At 48.2% G+C, this 15,121-nt stretch overlaps 1 pseudogene; it reads right to left on the bottom strand.

Annotated features, from left to right (window-relative positions):
- Positions 1-1,099: 1,099 nt before the first annotated feature.
- Positions 1,100-12,609, bottom strand: LOC142302475 (zinc finger CCCH-type antiviral protein 1-like; annotated as a pseudogene).
- Positions 12,610-15,121: the final 2,512 nt, after the last annotated feature.

Raw genomic sequence — 15,121 nt, 5'->3', positions numbered from 1 at the left:
GGAGCAGCTTAGAGCGGCGGCCGGCGATCATCCCCCTGGCTGGCTGCAGGATACTGTGGCAGGGATCATCGGTGGGAGGCTGGAGGCGGCAGGGTCTTCCCCCCTGCAGGAGCGGCGCTCCCGTAGGTCTAAACCGCCGCAGCGGTTTTCTCCTGACATGCCTCCCCGGGCCCAGCGTCGCTGCAGAAGCCCCTCCAGGGACCCTCCAGGCCGGGCACCGCGCGCAAAGAAGTCCAGTGCGCCCTCCCTCATATTTTGGGGTATGTTTGGTATGTTCAAGGGGTGGGGTGCGGGGTTGTTTACGGGTCGTAGTGGCTGGGTGGCGGTTTTTATTGGTGGGTCCTTGAAGTTGGTTAAAAAATTGGTTCGGGGAATCCATCTGGGTATGGATCCCCTCATTGGCAGAATGGCTGGTCACCTGGTGATTTTGTGGGGATTTCCGACGGGGTATGTCGGGGTCCCTGTGGGTGGTTTGGGTTAACAGAGGATTAAACCTTACCGTTTGGTGCTCCTGAGCCAGTGTGGGTAACGGCTGGGGGCAAGTTGGTGTTTATGGTTCGGTTGGTAGGAATCACCAGGGTTTGTAGCTTCAAGGACCCTACCATATTGCAATGTTTTTGTTATATATTTCTGTTTAATAAATGGCTGCTATGGCCAAAATTATCCAAAGAAAAATTGGTGTCTGTGCAGTCATTTTAGATAAGAATTGGGAAAGGAGGGGTGGAGTATGGAAAGACCGGAGTCAACAATTCCAGGGTCATGAAAATCGTCCAGAAAACCTTCCATCCAGTGGAAGCGCCAGTGCAGGGAAACCAGGGGCCGCCTGGTGCCCACCGGCCCCCACTACCACCCCATGTAGATAATGGGGCACATCCCAATAAATGATGTCACCGCGCCTGCGGGATGACCTCATTCATCCTCCCCCGGGGCTCAGGCCCCCGTCAGGTCGCCCTCCGCTGTGCCCCGGGGTTAGAGCATTGGTAGGAATCATCTCCTCACCAGGAACCAGTTCAGTAAACCTTTATTTTAAAGGTTGCATGATCAGAAATTGCTTTATGACTTGTCCTCTAGTCTCAGATCTTTATATTGCGGTCACTCCTCCTTGTATTGGGGTCACAGCTCTTTATATTGGGGTCACCCCTCCTTGTATTAGGGGTCACAGCTCTTCATATTGCGGTCACCCCTCCTTGTATTGGGGTTCGCTCTCCGTTAGGTCCTCAGCAGATGACACAAGACTTTTTTTTCTGCTCTTCGTACTCCAGCAGATATTCCGGGTAGATCTGATGCTTCTCAAACACCACAAAGATGGAGGGGCTGAAGGCGTTGTCCACACAGGAGTCATAGTACCGCGTGCTGCTGCCGGGTCTCAGCGGCGGGCGCTTCATTTGGGGGTCTCCCGTTACGTAGTCTCCCACCAGTACGCGAGCTATGAACATGGCCCGTGTCCCACCAGACGTCGGTGGGGAGTAGTCATGGGAGTACGAGGCGTCTTGGGCAAAGTAGCTTCCTATGGAGAGAACGACGACAGGTTATAAGAAACTCCTGAGCAATGACGTCAGTAAAATATCACACATGACGGAAAGCAGAGGCTGTCAGGGCATGCTGGGAGTAGTAGTTGTAGTAGTACTCGTATAAGTCGATAACCACAGCTTCTACATTACTGATTCATATCACAACTGAAAACATAGCGTTACTCGCCGGTCCCGGCTCCAGCACCAGGCCTTGCTCCCTTTCCCTATGGCTCCTTCTGTCCATGCTGGGTTATTCTTCTACCTTGGAAACTATGTATGATGTCATCATCCAAGACCTTTTAAGGCCGGTGCAGGCAGCCATGTGTTGCCTGAGTATTCAGGATAGTACAGCATGTAGATACATTGTATCCTCCCTGTCTCTTCTGTCTTCCCACAACAAACTATGTCCTACTGCTTGATACCATCCTACATATACGTCTCTGCCTGTATGTGACTGCGCTCCCGCTGCATCTATTGCTTCCAGCTTTGCTAACCAGTCACACCCCGCCGTCCTGGTCCTCACTGATCCATGCGATGTCCGGCAGTTCCAGCTCTGCTGTATCATCACCTCCGGTCCGTGCTGCTGACACTTATCTGGAGCTTAGATAGTCCACCTCACCAGGTAAGACCACGGCACAAAGAAACTAAACTGAAAAGCTTCCCGAGTACTGAGACATTACGATACTATGAATCCACAGAAGGGATCTATATATATACAGTATATATACATTCAGGAGGCATGTGACTGGCTACAAAGCCGCTCCAGGTCATCCGTACTCCCCAGGAGAAAACAAACATCCCTCCTAGGATCTGTGGCCTACCTTGTCCATACACGGTGCCATGGGTGCCACAGATGCGCCAGTCAAAATTCTGATTGCAGATGGTATCGATGTGCATGTGGTCCGTGCCATGGAACAACCGGATTTCCTTCACATCTCGTCCCAGATTGACTTTTTTCATCTGTTCCTTTTGCCTTCAAAGCAAAAACTAACACTAGAAAATTGGGACCCCAACCCAGTGAAGAAATGAGGCCAAGAGCATTGGCAAGAGCTCTATATGTAAGGTCCTGCCTCCAGGGGCATCCTCTGTCTGTAAGGTCCTGCCTCCTGGGACATCCTCTGTAAGGTCCTGCCTCCTGGGACATCCTCTGTAAGGTCCTGCCTCCAGGGACATCCTCTGTATGTAAGATCCTGCCTCCAGGGACATCCTCTGTCTGTAAGATCCTGCCTCCAGGGACATCCTCTGTCTGTAAGATCCTGCCTCCTGGGACATCCTCTGTCTGTAAGATCCTGCCTCCTGGGACATCCTCTGTCTGTAAGATCCTGCCTCCTTCATCCCCTATCTGTAAAGCGGGCTTTACACGCTACGATATTGCTAGCAATTGCTAGCGATATCGTACGCAAAAGCCCCCGCCCCCGTCGTGCATGCAATTTCGTGTGATCACTGCCGCAGCGAACATTATCGCTACGGCAGCGTCACACGAGCTTACATGGTCGGCAGCGTCGCTGTGAGTGGCGAACAATCCCTCCCTCAAGGGGGAGGGACGTTCGGCATCACAGCAACGTCACCGCGACGTCACTAAGCGGCCGGCCAATCAAAGCGGAGGAGCGGAGATGAGCGGGTCGTAACATCCCGCCCACCTCCTTCCTTCCGCATTGCCGGCGGCGGCAGGTAAGGAGACGTTCCTCGCTCCTGTGGTGTCACACATAGCGATGTATGCTGCCGCAGGAACGACGAACAACATCGATAAACAACTATTACCGATTTTTGGTTTTGGGACGACCTCTCCATGGTGAACGATTTTCACCATTTTTGAGGTCGCTTAAGGTCGCTGGTCAGTGTCACACGCTGCGATATTGTTAATGACGCCGGATGTGCGTCACTAACAACGTGACCCCGACAATAAAACATTAACGATATCGTAGCGTGTAAAGCCCCCTTAAGTCCTGCCTTCTACAGGAGTATCCTCTCTCTGTAAGGTCCTGCCTCCTGGGACATCCTCTGTCTGTAAGATCCTGCCTCCAGGGACATCCTCTGTCTGTAAGATCCTGCCTCCTGGGACATCCTCTCTCTGTAAGGTCCTGCCTCCTGGGACATCCTCTGTCTGTAAGGTCCTGCCTCCTGGGACATCCTCTGTAAGGTCCTGCCTCCAGGGACATCCTCTGTCTGTAAGATCCTGCCTCCAGGGACATCCTCTGTCTGTAAGATCCTGCCTCCAGGGACATCCTTTGTCTGTAAGATCCTGCCTCCTGGGACATCCTCTCTCTGTAAGGTCCTGCCTCCTGGGACATCCTCTGTCTGTAAGGTCCTGCCTCCTGGGACATCCTCTGTAAGGTCCTGCCTCCAGGGACATCCTCTGTCTGTAAGATCCTGCCTCCAGGGACATCCTCTGTCTGTAAGATCCTGCCTCCAGGGACATCCTCTGTCTGTAAGATCCTGCCTCCAGGGACATCCTCTGTCTGTAAGATCCTGCCTCCAGGGACATCCTCTGTCTGTAAGATCCTGCCTCCAGGGACATCCTCTGTCTGTAAGATCCTGCCTCCAGGGACATCCTCTGTCTGTAAGGTCCTGCCTCCTTCATCCCCTATCTGTAAGTCCTGCCTTCTACAGGAGCATCCTCTCTCTGTAAGGTCCTGCCTCCGGGGACATCCTCTTTCTTTAAGGTCCTGCCTCCTCCATCCCCTATCTGTAAGGTCCTGCCTCATTCAGGGGCATCCTCTATCTCTAAAGTGGGCTTTACACGCTGCGATATCGCTAGCGAGATCGTAAGCGATCGTACCCGCCCCCGTCGGCTGTGTGACACGGGCAAATCGCTGCCCGTGCCGCACAACCTTGCTTAACCCCGTCACATGCACTTATCTGCCCTGCGACGTCGCTCTGGCCGGCAAACTGCCTCCTTTCTAAGGGGGTGGTTCGTGCGGCGTCACAGCGACGTCACACGGCAGTCGTCCAATAGAAGCGGAGGGGCGGAATGAACAAGACGTAACATCCCGCCCACCTCCTTCCTTCCGCAGGTAAGGAGATGTTCCTCGCTCCTGCGGTGTCACACATAGAGTTATGTGCTGCCGCAGGAACGACGAACAACATCGCTAATAAGCAGAAAACGATTTTTGGTTTCAGGACAACCTCTCCGCGGCAAATGATTTTGACCGCTTTTGCGATCGTTTAAGGTCGCCGGTAAGTGTCACACACTGCGATATTGTTAATGACACCGGATGTGCGTCACAAACACCGTGACCCCGACGATAATTCATTAACGATATCGTAGCATGTAAAGCCCGCTTTAGGTCTTGTCTCTAGGGGCATCTTCTGTCTGTTCTGCCTCAAGGACCATCCTCTATCTGTAAGGTCCTGCCTCCAGAGGCATCCTCTATCTGTAAGGTCCTGCCTCCAGAGGCATCCTCTATCTGTAAGGTCCTGCCTCCTCCAGGGACATCCTCTCTTTGTAATGTCCTGCCTCCAGTGACATCCTCTATCTGTACGGTTCTACCCCCAGGGACATCCACTGTCTGTAAGGTGCTGCCTCTATGGACATTCTCTATATGTTAAGTCCTGCTTCCAGGGGCATCCTTTATCTGTAAGGTCCTTCCTCCTCCAGGAAAATCCTCTATCTGTAATGTCCTGCCCCCAGAGACATCCTCTGTCTGTAAGGTCCTGCCTCCTGGGACATACTCTGTCTGTAAGGTCCTGCCTCCAGGGACATCCTCTGTCTGTAAGGTGGTTCAGCACCACCTCTTATGATCTACATGTTTCTTCTTGAGGTACATATTAACCCCCTCCAGATGTGAGGGTGGAGAGAGGACGTACCACTGGAACACCTGCCACAGAGATGGGTTCTGGAGACGCCACATCCTCTTTACCTCGTGCCCGGTGACTGTCTTGGAGAAGCTGCTGACAATTTCCGAGAACTCGCTGGATGTTTCCAAGACAGGAACTCTCTACAGAGGATAGAAGAAGAGCAGTGACCCCTCCTGTCCCACGTCCTCCAGTCACACCTAACAGGGGCTCCGCTCATTACCTTACAGCCAATATCCGGCATGGACTCAGGGTCCCAGGTCTTGGGGTACAGGTCTGTATTCAGGGTGGACGTTCCTAATTTTAGGGGGGATTTTGCACCTGCCGATCTTGTGCTGAAATAATTAAAAAAAGCCTTTAAGACCCGAGGATAGCATTGTATAGGATGTCCACCTGGGATGACTTTACCTTCCTCTCAATACTTTCACATCGTCAAAGCTCAGAAATTTCGGTCTCCTTCGCACGTCTTTCTCCGTCTTGTATCTAATGTTCTTCTGCTTCATTTCTGAAAAAAATAGAAATTTGTTAAAAGGGAACCAGACATCTTAAAGTGGGATTTCTTCCCACGGTCTCTCTGTCATCCTCACGTATCAGTATAGGGGTAGTTGATGCTTGGAGCAAACCTCCAGCAGATACGGCTGGACCCACAGTAAGTGACCGTAAACCCAAGAAACCCATCCCAAGCCACACATCCGTACCGCTGCCATTTGTCGCGCCCGTACCTCGGAAGTTGATCTCATAGATCTGATTGCCGGCGGTGAAAGGAACAACAGCGACAGGATCGGGGAGATACACGTTCTCCAGGTCTGATGACAATAGGTTGGAGCTCACTTGTTTCACATTCTAAGAAGATGAAAAAAAATGTGAAAAATATAATTCCATGAAGTTCTTCTCTCTACCACTGACCCTGCCCCCATCGATCACATGTTATTTGTATTTAAGTCTTCTATTGTGGATCAGGAGACTTCTTGGGCCTGCTCAAGCTCAGCCCCACCCCTGAGGAGCGTCTCTTATTATGTACCCACTTACAGATTGTCCATATTTTGTCCAGGTGCCATATTCATCCCTCCAGTACCACAGCCACTCAGTGGTCAGAACATATTCAGACGGCTTCACGACTGATGATACGGTGGAGAGACGACGAACACGGTTCCCCCAGATCTCATGGTCAGAAAGTCAATCAGAAGAACCCTTAGGATGAAAAGTGGGAAGAAGTTCCCTGGTGATTGTGCATCAAGAAAGGGAGCCACAACGAGAGGGAGTCTGACCTCAGTGGCCTTCATGGCCGGTTCTTGAGGACTCGTACCTGTCAACCTTTGGGTCGCAGTACGATTTCTCAATGTCCTCCATTTTGGGAACATCTTCCCAATCGATTCCTTTGTAAATCTGCCAGCGGTACGGCAGATAGTAATGCATGTCTGGACAACGACCTAGGAATAAAGGAGAACCCCGCGTTACCTGCACACCAAAATATCTAGATATAAATCTTATCCCTTCCCTGGGGATCATTTACCTCCTAAGTTGCAGAATTTCCAAAGATGAGAGAGACAGATCTCCGGGACTTTGTCGGGCTCCACTGAACAAGACGAAAAAACATCATAAACTGATGCACGTGACAATGTCATCAGTATTTCATGACTCATGCCACTGATGTCATAACCAAAGAAACAATATTTCAAGATGGTTCAATGAAAACCCTTATGGGTCGAGTTATGCTCCCGAGACGCCACCCTGCCCACTCCATGTACTTACCACTCTTTGGTGACGTCTGAGGAGCAGAATATGTAGGTTTAGACATCGCTAAATCTTCTTGAACACCTGCCTTCGATATCGGCTTGTGATCTTCCTCAGGCTTGTACCAGACACTGGCCTGGATCGGTTTTACATGAAGAACAGGAGGACCTTCTGTTGGAGAGTTTACCAGTCTGGGGTAAGAAGGAGATGAGGCAGTCGAATGACTTACTACTAGGGTAGTCACTGGTTTCATGGTAGATTCTGGTTGAGGGATGGATGGAGTTGTAATGGAATTGGTCACTGGTTTCTCCAGAGGAACAGAAGGACGTATCATAGGAGTATTAGCCAATCTTTCATTAGATGGTGTCGGAACAGTAGAAGGACTTTCTGAATTGGTGGAAAAAACTAAATGACCTTTTGCAGAAGTAACTGAGCCACCATAATATGGTGATGGAGCAACGTAAGGGTATGGTTTTTTGGTATCATCTGGTTGAGAGATATACGGATTTGTAATCGGAGTGCTCACTGGTTTCTCCAGAGGAACAGATGGACCTTTCATAGGAGAATCAAAACTTCTGCTTGGCTTTGGTGGCAATGGTGGTTTCACCACTGAGGGGGACACTGGCTTATTGAACTCCACAACTAATGGACCTTTTGTAGGAAGATTAACCGGTTTTGGTGGAGTATTAACTTGATGTGTGATGGTGACTGGTAACATAAGCGGCTTTAGCTGAGGAACAATTGAGACAAAAGTTGGAGCCAAGAGACCGGCTGGGAATCCTGTGGATGACATATGAAGACATTATGAAGTTCTACAGATTTCTCTCAGCAGTAAACACTTGTGGGAAACCCACAGGGGACGTACCTGGCTGAGAAGACGACACGTAAGGTGAAGGAGGTGGTATAGTGGGTCCAGTTGGTGGTGGGTGGTGTAGGTTTAATGACATCAATGGCTGCACAATGGTGGAGGTTCTAGCCGGTGGGGGCAGTAATGAAGCCCCACTTTCATTTGACCGGGCAGGTGGAGAACTAAACCAATCTTTCAATATCTGATCAGTTTTGTGGGGTTCATCCTCATCATCATCATCTCCAGAGCAGCTATGATGCCGCTCTCCATGCTCCGACATCGCCCGACTCCTCGATCTTCCCCCAAAATTGGAACCTAAAGTGAATTGCAACGTTATAAACTCATGATTGATCCCTAACAAAACCAAATGTGTTCCAACCTGGAGGAGCGAGGATTCAGGAGCCACATTAATGACGGGGATCCAAAGGGATCAGATATATATAACATACCGCCAATTATAACACCAATATAAACAACGCGTCTACACAAAATAAGAAGACGGCACCTCCTGCACCTCGTCCTCTCCCGCCTTGTCGTCCCCGGCTCTTGCTCCGTGTTTCGTTCTGAGAGTCGCCTTTGTTTTTATTCCCCTGTCTTCCTCTTCCTCTGCCCCTCCGTGCTGCCGCGTTTCCCTTCTCCTCACTCGCTTTTCCCGCTTCACTCAGTGACTGGAGACGTTCATTGTACTTCACCACGCAAAGCATCTGAAAGTTCTGTACCAAAGCCTCAGAAATCTGACAGCGGCTGAGGAGCAGAGCGGAACCGGACTCCAGGAGGTGGTGGGAGCGTTTACACTGCCGCCGATTACACTCTCCACGTGTGAAGAAACCGCAGACGTGAAGTCGTGAGCAATCCGTACCGAGATCACAAGAGTCATGGAGATACTTCACACAAATCTGCCGAGAGAGGACGACAACTTACATTGCTATATGTAGAAGGCAGCATTATAGCAGTTATATTCTTGTATATAGGGTGCGGTATTATCGCAGTTATATTCTTGTACATAGGGGCAGTATTATAGCAGTTATATTCTTGTACATAGGGGGCAGTATTATAGTAGTTATATTCTTGTACATGGGGGCAGTATTATAGTAGTTATATTCTTGTACATAGGGGGCAGTATTATAGTAGTTATATTCTTGTATATAGGAGCAGTATTATAGTAGTTATATTCTTGTATATAGGGGCAGTATTATAGTAGTTATATTCTTGTATATAGGAGCAGTATTATAGTAGTTATATTCTTGTATATAGGGGCAGTATTATAGTAGTTATATTCTTGTACATAGAGGGCAGTATTATAGTAGTTATATTTTTGTATATAGGGGGCAGTATTATAGTAGATAAATTCTTGTACATAGGGGGCAGTATTATAGTAGTTATATTCTTGTACATAGGGACAGTATTATAGTAGTTATATTCTTGTACATAGGGGCAGTATTATAGTAGTTATATTCTTGTACATAGGGAGCAGTATTATAGCAGTTATATTCTTGTATATAGGGGGCAGTATTATAGTAGTTATATTCTTGTACATAGGGGCAGTATTATAGTACTCATACTCTTGTATATAGGGGCAGTATTATAGTAGTTATATTCTTGTACATAGGGGCAGTATTATAGTAGTTAAATTCTTGTACATAGGGGCAGTATTATAGTAGTTATATTCTTGTACATAGGGGCAGTATTATAGTAGTCATATTCTTGTATATAGGGGCAGTATTATAGTTGTATTCTTGTATATAGGGGCAGTATTATAGTAGTTATATTCTTGTACATAAGGGGCAGTATTATAGTAGTCATATTCTTGTATATAGGAGCAGTATTATAGTAGTTATATTCTTGTACATAAGGGGCAGTATTATAGTAGTCATATTCTTGTATATAGGAGCAGTATTATAGTAGTTATATTCTTGTACATAGGGGCAGTATTATAGTAGTTATATTCTTGTACATAGGGGGCAGTATTATAGTAGTTATATTCTTGTACATAGGGGCAGTATTATAGTAGTTATATTCTTGTACATAGGGGCAGTATTATAGTAGTTATATTCTTGTACATAGGGGCAGTATTATAGTAGTTATATTCCTGTATATAGGGGCAGTATTATAGTAGTTATATTCCTGTACATAGGGGGCAGTATTATAGTAGTTATATTCTTGTACATAGGGGGCAGTATTATAGTAGTTATATTCTTGTACATAGGGGGCAGTATTATAGTAGTTATATTCCTGTACATATGGGGTAGTATTATAGGAGTTATATTCTTGTACATAGGGGGCAGTATTATAGTAGTTATATTCCTGTACATAGGGGGCAGTATTATAGTAGTTATATTCTTGTACATAGGGGCAGTATTATAGTAGTTATATTCTTGTATATAGGGGCAGTATTATAGTAGTTATATTCCTGTACATAGGGGGCAGTATTATAGTAGTTATAATCTTGTACATAGGGGCAGTAGAATCTGAGCAGTGTGCGTTGTTCTTTGAGGTGACACATTGTCCGGGGCAGATGTGCAGCGATTCTGCAGCATATTTTGCAGAGTTGTGTGTTCTCTGCTGTGTGGCACTCACCTCCGGCAGCATCTGATTGTCGTTTTGGAACAGGAGGACCTTTAGCTCGTCTTCGTTCAGTCCGCTGACCTCTTGGGCCTTTAGGATGGACTGGTTGTGACTTGATAAAATATCATGTGAGAATTTACACTGTCGACTGGAACAGAACAAAAATATGAACCATAATGAGAGGTTGTATCAGACTCTGTCATACATGAGATCGTGAGACACTCATTTTTAAAAATGTTCCCGAATTAACAATGTATTTAAGACAAAAAAATAGTAATTTGCTTAGTGAAATAAAATAAATGCTCTATACCCACCCCCCTGTACATTACTCCCCGGTCACCCACCCCCCTGTACATTACTCCCCGGTCACCCACCCCCCTGTACATTACTCCCCGGTCACCCACCTCCCCCTGTACATTACTCCCCGGTCACCCACCTACTCTCCTGTACATTACTCCCCGGTCACCCACCTCCCCCTGTACATTACTCCCCGGTCACCCACCTCCCCCTGTACATTACTCCCCGGTCACCCACCTCCCCCCTGTACATTACTCCCCGTTCACCCACCTCCGCCTGTACATTACTCCCCGGTCACCCACCTCCCCCTGTACATTACTCCCCGGTCACCCACCCCCCCTGTACATTACTCCCCGGTCACCCACCTCCCCCTGTACATTACTCCCCGGTCACCCACCTCCCCCTGTACATTACTCCCCGGTCACCCACCTCCCCCCTGTACATTACTCCCCGTTCACCCACCTCCGCCTGTACATTACTCCCCGGTCACCCACCTCCCCCTGTACATTACTCCCCGGTCACCCACCCCCCTGTACATTACTCCCCGGTCACCCACCTCCCCCTGTACATTACTCCCTGGTCACCCACCTCCCCCTGTACATTACTCCCCGGTCACCCACCTCCCCCCTGTACATTACTCCCCGGTCACCCACCTCCCCCTGTACATTACTCCCCGGTCACCCACCCCCCTGTACATTACTCCCCGGTCACCCACCTCCCCCTGTACATTACTCCACGGTCACCCACCTCCCCCTGTACATTACTTCCCGGTCACCCACCTCCCCCTGTACATTACTCCCCGGTCACCCACCTCCCCCCCTGTACATTACTCCCCGGTCACCCACCTCCCCTCCTGTACATTACTCCCCGGTCACCCACCTCCCCTCCTGTACATTACTCCCCGGTCACCACCTCCCCTCCTGTACATTACTCCCCGGTCACCCACCTCCCCCTGTACATTACTCCCCGGTCACCCACCTCCCCTCCTGTACATTACTCCCCGGTCACCCACCTCCCCTCCTGTACATTACTCCCCGGTCACCCACCTCCCCTCCTGTACATTACTCCCCGGTCACCACCTCCCCCTGTACATTACTCCCCGGTCACCCACGTCCCCCCTGTACATTACTCCCCGGTCACCCACCTCCCCCCTGTACATTACTCCCCGGTCACCCACCTCCCCCCCTGTACATTACTCCCCGGTCACCCACCTCCCCCCCTGTACATTACTCCCCGGTCACCCACCTCCCCCCCTGTACATTACTCCCCGGTCACCCACCTCCCCTCCTGTACATTACTCCCCGGTCACCCACCTCCCCCCCTGTACATTACTCCCCGGTCACCCACCTCCCCTCCTGTACATTACTCCCCGGTCACCCACCTCCCCTCCTGTACATTACTCCCCGGTCACCCACCTCCCCTCCTGTACATTACTCCCCGGTCACCCACCTCTCCCCCTGTACATTACTCCCCGGTCACCCACCTCCCCCCCTGTACATTACTCCCCGGTCACCCACCTCCCCCCCTGTACATTACTCCCCGGTCACCCACCTCCCCTCCTGTACATTACACCCCGGTCACTCACCTCCTGCATTTGTCCTGCAGGTAGTATCGGCACAGGTGCAGCCTGTCGCAATCCTCCTCTGTTTCATCCTTCAGATATTTGGGGCAGATTCTTACGAGGCTCCGGGCCAGAACAAGATCCCCAACCACCGAGAAGTTCTGGGGTTCATCCTTCAATATTTGCGAAATCTGCTCAGAGGAAAGTTGCAATAATCCCGACAATGAATCCCTGGGAATGCGACCCCCGTGTGAGCAAAGCAGCTTGGTGAGGAAGGCGGTGACCGTGGGGTCCGACATCACAAATGCACCCTTATGTCTGATCCCAATAGAGAGTCGACTGCTGCAGCCTCCGTACCTGGAAACACTGCGCTGCCGAAAACTCCGGAGAGGATAGATCCTCAAGAGGGAGGGTCCTCCACAGCAAGGAAGAAACGAAACTGGAACACAAGGCACCAGCTGCAGAGGACAACGGTCTCCATAGGAGCAAGCGGGACAGGAGGAGCGGCACCGTGCAGTGTATATATACAGAATAATACAGATACTGAGGATTACACCCAGTATACAGGACAGGAGAAGTGGTACTGTGCAGTGTATATATACAGAATAATACAGATACTGAGGATTACACCAAGTATACAGGACAGGAGAAGTGGTACTGTGCAGTGTATATATACAGAATAATACAGATACTGAGGATTACACCCAGTATACAGGACAGGAGAAGTGGTACTGTGCAGTGTATATATACAGAATAATACAGATACTGAGGATTACACCCAGTATACAGGACAGGAGAAGTGGTACTGTGCAGTGTATATATACAGAATAATACAGATACTGAGGATTACACCAAGTATACAGGACAGGAGAAGTGGTACTGTGCAGTGTATATATACAGAATAAGTGTATATATACAGAATAATACAGATACTGAGGATTACACCAAGTATACAGGACAGGAGAAGTGGTACTGTGCAGTGTATATATACAGAATAATACAGATACTGAGGATTACACCCAGTATACAGGACAGGAGGAGTGGTACTGTGCAGTGTATATATACAGAATAATACACATACTGAGGATTACACCCAGTATACAGGACAGGAGAAGTGGTACTATGCAGTGTATATATACAGAATAATACAGATACTGAGGATTACACCAAGTATACAGGACAGGAGAAGTGGTACTGTGCAGTGTATATATACAGAATAATACAGATACTGAGGATTACACCCAGTATACAGGACAGGAGAAGTGGTACTGTGCAGTGTATATATACAGAATAATACACATACTGAGGATTACACCCAGTATACAGGACAGGAGAAGTGGTACTGTGCAGTGTATATATACAGAATAATACAGATACTGAGGATTACACCCAGTATACAGGACAGGAGAAGTGGTACTGTGCAGTGTATATATACAGAATAATACAGACACTGAGGATTACACCCAGTATACAGGACAGGAGGAGTGGTACTGCGCAGTGTATATATACAGAATAATACAGATACTGAGGATTATACCCAGTATACAGGACAGGAGAAGTGGTACTGTGCAGTGTATATACACAGAATAATACAGATACTGAGGATTACACCCAGTATACAGGACAGGAGGAGTGGTACTATGCAGTGTATATATACAGAATAATACAGATACTGAGGATTACACCCAGTATACAGGACAGGAGGAGTGGTACTGTGCAGTGTATATATACAGAATAATACAGATACTGAGGATTACACCCAGTATACAGGACAGGAGGAGTGGTACTGTGCAGTGTATATATACAGAATAATACAGATACTGAGGATTACACCCAGTATACAGGACAGGAGGAGTGGTACTGTGCAGTGTATATATACAGAATAATACAGATACTGAGGATTACACCCAGTATACAGGACAGGAGAAGTGGTACTGTGCAGTGTATATATACAGAATAATACAGATACTGAGGATTACACCCAGTATACATGACTGATGGACTAGTGAATTGCGCTCCTGGTAACCTAATAAATAAGACACCACACACTGCGTGACATGGATTAAAATTTTGGCCACAGCAGCCCTTTATTTTTTATAAGAAAAAACATCAACAAGAAAAAACAAGATTATCGGCCCAGAGATGTGGTTGTTATAAATCCCAGCCCCATATCCCCCTCCGCCGTGTACACCTAGCTCAAGGGGGAATCTGGGTATACCCCTTGATCATTTTCCTTGTGTCCGCTGAGCTCCTCCCCAGGGACCCATCTATTCCACTGTCCACTGAGCTCCTCCCCAGGGACCCATATTCCACTGTCCGCTGAGCTCTGGCCCAGGGACCCCATTAAAAACATAATTCTCCAACCAACAAAGAGGGGGTTTAAACAACCACATCCCGCCGCCAAATGCTGCTGTAACATACAATATTAAAAAGTTAATACAATATTAATATGTTGATATGACATTGTCAATTTGGATACATTACTGATAACAATTGATACAATACTAATAATGTTGATAAAATACCGATGATGTTGAATACTTTATTATTATTATTATTATTATTTATTATTATAGCGCCATTTATTCCATGGCGCTTTACAAGTGAAAGAGGGTATACGTACAACAATCATTAACGGTACGAATACCAAAACATTGTTAGATATTGACAGTGTTGCAAAGTCCTGATATTGATACATTTTCCTTTATTGTAGGGAGGGTGGGTGGGACAACTGCTGGTTCAGTCTTTGAGTCCAGGACAAAGGAATGACACCTTAACATGGGACCTATCTCTTATATGGCCCCTGCCCCC

The sequence above is a fragment of the Anomaloglossus baeobatrachus genome, chromosome 4 (genome assembly GCF_048569485.1).
Source record: "Anomaloglossus baeobatrachus isolate aAnoBae1 chromosome 4, aAnoBae1.hap1, whole genome shotgun sequence".
Classification (NCBI taxonomy): Eukaryota; Metazoa; Chordata; class Amphibia; order Anura; family Aromobatidae; genus Anomaloglossus; species Anomaloglossus baeobatrachus.
Note: the sequence above shows the minus strand (reverse complement) of the source record. Positions and strands in the feature narration are given on the sequence as shown.